Source organism: Pinus tabuliformis, chromosome 4_1 (genome assembly GCF_031772625.1).
Source record: "Pinus tabuliformis cultivar Carrire ecotype Pingquan chromosome 4_1, CPIR1, whole genome shotgun sequence".
Taxonomy (NCBI): domain Eukaryota; kingdom Viridiplantae; phylum Streptophyta; class Pinopsida; order Pinales; family Pinaceae; genus Pinus; species Pinus tabuliformis.
Genome location: NC_142303.1, coordinates 564,031,020 through 564,040,241, shown reverse-complemented (window position 1 = coordinate 564,040,241; position 9,222 = coordinate 564,031,020).

Genomic DNA, 9,222 nt, shown 5'->3' with positions numbered 1-9,222 from the left:
ACGCTGAGATAACGAAGGAATTCTTAATGCCCCTGCATCCTAAATCAAATACACTGGCCACTGTGAATTTCAGAGGGTTGACCTTAAAGCTTACCCTTGAACGCATTAGTCGAGTTACTGATCTGCCATTAGGAATACCCTGGAGCAAGGAGGAGAGGTCATTGGGCCAAAAAGCCAAGAAAGGATTCTTCCTACTCGAGGAATAGTTTGCAAAAGATAAAAATGGGGTCCGGAGAGCCAGCTTAAACCCTTTTTGGAGTGAATTCAGCCTCCAAATCATGAAATACATTACCTGTGAGGGGCTGTTCAGTATTTTCTATGGCTATCATTTCCGGTTGCTGAGTGAACTCAGACATGGCATGGATTTACCTCCAGAACAGAAGTTAAGCATCCCCTATTTTCTTCTGCAATCATTAATTGAGTGTGGCACAAAATTGAAGGAAGGGACACCGGATCAGTTAGCCCATCATGGGCTTATCAAGCTTCTAGTGGAAGATGCCCTCCATACCTACACTATCCCCCTCTCCTGGGAGATTTTCCGCAACATGTCCAGAGATGACGATATAAGAATTCTAGCCGAGGAACTCACCTCATCCAGCAGTGAAGAAAGGGAACACACTGAGGCAGGAGAGAAAGCCAGTGGTAAAGAAACACAGGACAGACCACCACAGAAAGAACAAGAAGAGAAATGAGGAAAAGGCCAAGTTGCAAAGCCTAAAACTGTGGGAGGAACAATGGCACAAACACCCAGGGAGAAGAGATTGCAGAGTAGGGCAGAGAGGACTGAAAAATTCCAAACAAGTGAGGACACAACCAAGGCAACCACACCAAAATTAAAAGGAAAGACACCCCCAGCCAAGCAGACCGAAACAGTGAAGACAATTTCTACAGGAAGCCAGAAAACAGTTTCTACAGGAAGCCAGAAAACAGTCGACACAGGACTTTCTACAGGAAGTATGGAAATAGGGCAACAAAAGGAGAAATCGCCTAAGATTTTAGCCAGGGAGGCAACAGCTGTGCTAGCTACCCTAAGCACATCTCCAAAGCAAAAAGAGAAGTGAAAGAGGGAGCCTTCCATGTATTTTAAGGCAAGAAGGAGCATGCGGATAAAAACTGGCAGACCCCAGCCACAGTCAAAAGAGCCAATTACGATTGTAGACACCCCAGCTACACAAAAGGAAAGGTCTCCCTCAAAGGCATCTATCACCTATGAACGGGGAAGCCCGAAGACATCCACCTGGAGAGAAAGAATGAAAATGTTGGACACAAATACCTCTCTACAGGATGCTGAGACTGTTCTATAGGAAACTCTGGCTAGGCTAAAGGAGACTGAAGAGTTGGAAGAAAAGGCAACTAAATCATCACAGGAGAAAGAAAAGGATGAGAAAATTTTGGAACCAAGCCCCCAGCCTAGCCTGGGCTCCTACTATAACTTGTTAGAGGCCGGAAATATCATTCCCCAAAGATTCGCAGTGCCACTTTTCTTTTCACTAGAAGAAGAGAGAGTGAGGACCCACACTTAGATGAAGATCACCAAGTCCAAGGGTGTGGCAGATATAGGTCCCCTAGAGGAACAACTCAAGGAGGCAAGGAAAGAATTGGATATGGTACGACATGTGGAAAGCAGCCAGCGGGCCAAGCTACAGGAAGAAAAAGAGCTGCTTAGGCAGCAACTACAGTTACAGCACCACACCTTGGGAGAGCAGCGAAAACAGGAGGAGCCTACAACAGACAAAGAAACCCCTGATGAACAGCAGAAAAGAGATGGGTTGCAGGCTGGAATTGAGACACTCACTAGATAACTACAGGAGAAGGACTTGCAAGTAGTAGAGGAGATACAGTCCCTGAGACAACAAGTGTAAGAAAAAGAGGCCCAGCTGGCTTGCATGGCCAGCTGGGCGATGGAAGCTCTACAGTGTAGGCAACCTGCCAAATCATACGCCCTATACCTTAAGGATCAGTGGTTGCAGTTTCAGATCAAAACCTTGGCCCAAAGGGGCATCACTCCATTTCAAAACTACCAACAATTCATGGCTTTATGTGACAGCAGCTCATGAGAGGACAAGGAAAAACTATCAGAGTTCTACCTACACAATTTGTCCCTTCCCAAAATGAACTTGTGGGACCCCAACACTGTGGTAGGAGACATACAACTTATGGCCATGGCCTCTTGGCTAAATCATGAAGAGAAAAGAGCAGTAGAGGTCAGAAATGTTATGGACAGGGAACTACAGGAACCACTATTGATTAGAGCAGAGCCGGAGGATCCCTCAGCATTAATATCCACCCACCAGCACTTGGCCAATGACTCTCAGGCCCTACCAGATTACATGGGATGACAAGCTCAAGCCATAGCCCATTTTGAGGACATGGAGCGACTGTTGGGGGATAACTGTGTTCATGCTTGCACACGAAGGTGGAACACACTGTCCCACAGCTTAAAAATTAAAGAATACCACACCCCAACTAGGATGAGGGAGGCCTTGGCATGAGTACCTCTCTACAAAAAGTCCATGCAGAATATTCATACCAACTGGATTGGCCTTAAGTTAAGTCCTCCTTTGCTTTTGGGGCTGCTGGAAGGAGGCAAAGAAGAGGAGGAACATAGGCAATGGGAAGAAGTGGAAAGAAAGGCCGGATTTCATGACAGTGTAGAAGATATCACCTCGTAGGCCTGGGACGTGAGAGAGGTGATCAAGGCAATCAAGGATGAGGAGCTGGACTAGTTGCTCAGAGGATGAGCAACCCATTTAGCAGGGGGGTGATGATGATCCCCGATTTGGGTAACTTATTGGGCTCATTTTGCCTAATTGTTCTTGATCAATCCACCATTTTTCATAGTTTATGCATGTTTTTTGAGTATGTTTATGTTAGTTGAACGAATGAGGGTGGTCACTTTACCAAGATGGCTAATACGTGGTTATTTCAGGGTTTTTGGACAAATTTTGGAACAAAGCCAAGCAATTACGAGCCAGATGGCAGCCAAGCATGAAGGAAGAGGGGTGAGGATTTGTAGGGAGGTTGTCTCTTGCATTAAATGGCCCTTCCTCGAAATCTCCACCCTCAACTCGGAGCTCAGCAGGCCACCAAAACGAATCCTAAAGGCAGCCAAGCAGCTTTGTGAAGAGTGACTGTTTACAGGAAATTTGAACAACCGACTCCCTTGAGTCAAGGAGGGCTGATGCAGCCCCTCATAGTGCATAAATAGGAAGGCTTTCAACCTTCGTAGGTGTTGTGCCCTACGACAACCCCCCATTTCATATCATCTGTATTTACAAACAATTAACATATGAAATGGATCCCTTTTAAAAATTAATTGGTATTAATGAATTTGTTTGAAAAAGGTATGATAATCAAATGAGTTTTTGAATTGAAGCCTTCTTCGAATAACAATGTTTCCAAAATAAAACAATCTTTTGTTATTGCGATAAAGCGATAGCAAGATCGCATATCGCAATGACAAGAGAGATGCACTTAAATGGCACTTCGGTCTTTGCTGATGCGATATCGCTATCGGCAATCGGCGGTATTCATTGCATACACCAAAAAGAGCACATATCTTATACCCCGATGCGACGCTATATCGGCGATCGGCTATCGGCACTGCCTCTTGTGAGAAAACGCTTCAAGTTTTAAACCCCGACCCGATGCGATATCGCTATCGGCCGTCGGAGATATCCCATGCACTTTCATAAGGCGCTCAACTCTTTCCCCCGATGCGATGCGATTTCGCTATCGGAAGTCGGAAAATCACTTAATATGCATCTGGTAATGTGTTCACATGCTAGTCCGATGCGATATCGCAATCGGCGTTCGCCAGGGCTACTTTCAAACGATAGTGTAACTCTTTCCCCCATGCGATGCGACATTGTTCATCGGTAATCGGCATTTTCAAAAAGTGATTGTTTTAAGCTTTAAAGTTATATTTAAATCCGGTTGATAAGGCGCAGATTTCAAAATGCCGTTAAATGCAGGGATAAGGTAATGCATGCGTATTTAATAACTTTGCCCCTTCGATTAACGAATACTTGCGTCTAAGGCATATCATATCTGTTGCACGCGTTGGGAGGTCATTCAACTGAATAACAGCGTAAAGGTCATTTAATGGGTAGCAGGCCTTAAAATCACCATTAATGCATATGCGATCTCTTACCAGTGATTGGATCCGCAGCCACTTTTTGAAAATTAATAGCGCCACGCTTCAAGTGATATATATCTTTCCAATTATGCTTTGTCTTCATTATTCCCCGTGTTATGATTTCTCTTGCACTTGTGTAGAGTTCGTTTGTTGAGAAAAGCCTGAACATGATGGGGAAGAAAAATAAGAGGAGTTCTGGTTCTACTACAACACCTGTTGCAGGACAAGCTGCTTCAATTTCGAAGAAAGGGCTAATCTCGGACACTACGTGCACTGGTCTTGCTAGGACCACATGGCAGGGCACATATAATCTGTTGGAGGCCGAGCAACCAAAAGTGACAGTGAGAACGGCTAGTGTAGATGTATTAAGGAAGTCTGATGCAACGCTCAAAGACTTGGCCGACTCCTTTTTACACAGAATAGCGGCCAGAGAGCAGGTTCTCCCTTACACAGATGTGGTGCGCTGGGCAATTGAAGAAATCCCCATTACTGATAGAACTTTCCATACAAGGGACGGAAGGATTTTCGGGTCATTCAAGCCTAATGACCTGAGGCGAATGTATTATCTACCTGAACCAGAGCTAGTCTACAATAGAAACTTCGTGGAGAAATTCTCAAAAGAAAATGAATCACCATCCGAACCCCTCCGAGATTGGAGGCAGAACCTAGCCAAGCACAAGCATGAAAGTTCGGGTAAGTACTCCAACGTTTCTTTGGCTTCTCCCTATTGCCATGCAGGGATTATGATGTGTAGATTGTGGGGATTACATGACTTCGTTAATATCAATATTGACATGGTTCCCTTAATGGAAGCAGCTATCAATGCTATAATCATGGATTGGGCCACTATTCTTCTGATAAGTTGGTCGTAGTTGTTCGTGAATTCAGAAACAAAACTATAGTCACCGAAAGGAAAATCCCGCCATTTTATTATTCTGCTTACATTATGGATACCCTGTGTCTTAATTCTGAGTTTCCTGTCCTCGGTTGGAGATGGACCACCCAAGATCCAACACCCATTCATTTATACCATCAGAAATTGTGGAAGTCCTCTTACAAGGACCACTTGTACCAAATTTGTAATGGTTTCATGGCGCCCATTTACTATTCTATTTATGACAGACCCATTTCTAGAATTTCCTATGAGGCTTCTTTTGACTTACCAGCCGTAGCGAGTTGGTTCGGTGAAGAGTATTTCTCCTATATCAGAGTTTTTGGGAGTAAGGCTAGGCCGCATGTCCTCCCTTTATATATCCCAGACAAGCTGTTAGCCCGGGAAATCTGTTACCAGATTATGGCCGAGAGTGTCACACAAACTCTCAAAGAAGAGAAGAAGAAAGGTTGGCCCTCTTTTCCTTTAAGAATTGGGGTTTTTACTCTGCTTAATTACAAGCACGCAGAAAAAGAAGCGACAAAAATCCAAGCTTTATCCCTGGCCACTCTCCCAAGCAGACTCTATGATCCAAAGAAAACTGCCTACATTGCCCTAGAACAAGCAAAATTAACAAAAGTTGATCATCAAGAGGATATGTTTGATGACTTGTTCGTAGGTGCCGAGACAATAAGCCAAGCCAAACAGCTTGCCATAATGAAATAGAATGATGAGGCGTTGACAGAGTTTAATGAACTTAGGGAGCAAAGGTTGCAAACTCTGCCCCTAGAGTTATTATCCACAACCCCAGCGTCTTCCTCAAGCGAGCCTGGTCGGAAACAGATACATTCACCTCCTGTTACAACTAAAGAACAGGATAAACAATAGGAGGAAAGACAGAAGAAGCTGTAGGCTGAGAAGCAGAAAAAAGAGCAGGCTGAGAAGCAGAAAAAAGAGCAGATAGAAAGGTAGCAAAAGGCACAGAGGGAAGAAGAGCAGAGGAAGAAGAAGGAAGAAGAGAGATTAAAGAAAGAACTAGCAGATAGGCAGAAAAATGAATTGGAGGAGCAGCAGCGAAAAACGCAAAAAGAGAAACAGCGAAAATCACTTGAAGAACAGCAGAAGTTAGAACAAGAGAAAGAACGGAGCAAAGCCCATACAGAGCAACATAAGAAAACCTCCTTTGATCCTGAATTGATTAAGCAATGGAATCAATTCGATTCCATTATCAGTGGTAAGGAAGGCTCCAAAGACACAGGCTCCTCTAAAACAAGCGATGCGCCCGATACCACTTCTTCTCAGGTTCTAGGAGGAAACAGCGGCCCACCCATTTCACAGGATGTTGAGATCATCAATAAGGACCCTTCCGATCAAATTGTTCTCCAGGTGGAAGAAATTCCTCCCCTGGATATTTTCTACAGCCCAAAGCATAGAGCCGTTATTAAGCGCTCTAAGAAAAGACGAAGGCTTGATCAACCTTCTATCTTGCCTGAGCAAACAGTCACGGGCAATATGGTCTGGAAGGAGGATTTAGATCCCTCCGATGATCTAACTAAACTGTCTCAATTCGCTGGAGCTTATTCCGCAGCAACTATCGACAAAGCATCGGAGGTGAGTCTTCTGTTGAAGACTAAGGACCATGAAATATATGCATTACAGGCAGAAGTGATTGAAGCGAAAAATAAAGCAGCATAGGTGGAAGAGCAGTTGCTGGCTCAACAGCAGGAAAACAATTTGTTAACCCAGCAATTGCAAATTGAGAGGCAAAGGATAAACCAAAGTGAAGCGCAGAAGGCAAAAGAATTGTCAGAGGCATTGTCACAGTTGAAAGCATCAAATGAGCTGATGATGCAATCGAAAGATGAGCGAATAGCTCAACTATCAGCACTGCTCGAAGGCATCAAGAGCACACAGAACGTAAAAAATTTCAGAGCAGAGGCAACTCAAATAAATAGCGCATTACTGTCTCATATCAGACTTCTATGTCAACAACTTGCTAAGGCTGAGTCATTATGCAAAATATCGACAACAATGTGTGAGCAAATAGAGAGGGCCAGAAATGAGCTAGATTAGGCCGAAGATGCCATATCTGAATATGTTGAGTGGCAAGACACTCCGGAAGGGAAAGCGGTGAATTTGTCCCGAATCCATGAAACGTATAAGGACATACTATTCACGGAATGGAATACTCAGGTAATGAAAGCAGAAAGGGCGGCTTCCAGGTGTAAAATAATTGCCAGTAACATGACCGACCTAGTCAATGATACACTTTATCTGGAAAATATGATCTCCAAGTGTACACCTGGAAGTATAACAACAGCAGATATGCTTGAACAAGCAAGTTATCCTGGCTTAGAGGAACAGAGGAAGTTAATTACCGGAGTAAACACTTTAACCTCTGAAGCATATTGGCTCTTTCTAGTCAAGCCACATACTCAAAGGTCTGCTCTCAAAGTGTTTAACGGATGCCCTCGGATGCCTGATCCCCGACATTCAAGATGCTACATATGACGCCCAGCTAACTTCGCGTCTCAACACTCCACCAGAAGTAGAGCCAATGCTGGCGATATGTCAGCTAAGGAGTAAAGGAAAAGAACCCACCGAATGAAGCATTGCCGCCAACTGCCAGATCGCCAGGAAGGATGGGAAAGAAAACATTTATTGATGCCAATTTAATAGCTTTTCAGTTGTTTAGATATTTAAATTAGTATACTATTTATAGACCCTTTCATTGTTTTGGAAAGGGTCGTAAAATTTTGTAATAAGACTTAAAGGCTGAAGTTTGCACTATTGTGCTTCATTCTATATTCTTTTTGTGAAACTCGACCAACGGTTCTTAATTTTGATTAGAAGGCTGTTTTATACAATTGCGCACGACTGTCTGTTGTTTGGAATGCTTTCTGATTGGAAGGAAGGACTGCGACATAGTGATTGATATACTGGATTGATCGATCAGCTTACATGGTACTATTATCTGTATCTGTGTTCTTTCTTATTATATGAATTGTGGTGTTATTATCTTTGCTATTGTTGAATTCATGTATGCGATATAACAGCGAATCTTCATTTCGTTTCACTATTGAATGTTTTGGTGATTTTTTATCTCTTTCACTCATGTATGTACCAATGATATGAATCATTAAGTGTAGTAATTCGCTCTAATCACTCTGCATAACTAATTATGCAGAGCAATGTTTAAATGTTTTAAACGTCTATGCTTAAAGTGTTAGAGTCATCTATATGCCTGCCTTAAAGCACAGATCATCAAACGCTACGCTTTGCTAAGTGATAAATCCCGGGATCCAATTATAGTTATTACATTTTGTTTATAGTTTAGCTGTCCGCTTATTACCATCTTATGTCATAAGTCATTCATCCATCCCATTCACTTATAGTTCTTGGGAAACTGGTCCCATTATCCCCAGTCGGAACCACTATTCCAAACGGAAAAGGAGCTGCACTAAGGTCTGGACCGGGTGGTTTCCCCTTTGTTGTGGCAGCGATTTTCGAGGCCTCAACAAAATTGGCGCTAGAAGGAGGGCCTAACTGTGAATGGCAAGCCGACCCAAATCGGAAATTCATTCTAAGAGTAATTCTCCCTCCAAATCTCCTCGTTCTTCTCAATTACATACTGGTTCGCCAGCCCATAACCAAGAAGAAGAGGAATCTATCACCACTGCTCAATCCCATCATATCCCAGAACAACTAAGTCTTGAATCTCCTGAAGTTCAGTCTCTAGTCCATAAACTTCAGAGCTTCTCGATCTCACCACAGAAATCTGAGATATCAGAAAGCAGTGCGACTTCGCAGTTCAACCTCACTCATCCTCTTACCAGACTTCAGAGCGAAAAACTTGGTATTGAACCTACTGAGTTTCCTTTACCCAAAAGGAAAAAGCCAAAGAAAAATACTGAAGGATCTGACAGTGGGGATTTTTCTTCCATATCATCCATTTCATCTCCTCATCTGCAAAGTCAACCACCCACCCCTCCATTACAAATTGTTGTTCATTAGGGAACAGGAGCCTCAATATCCCAACCTATTCACTCTTCATCTCCAATACCTCACCAAACATCTGGAACCCCGACAGTAGTGACAACCACTGTCGCTAGCATAATGGCAGATCCATGGACTAGACCGGGTGCTGTCAACATGCCTGGACCATTACATGATCTACCAGATGCACCCGAAAAATGGTTGCCTAAATTTAATC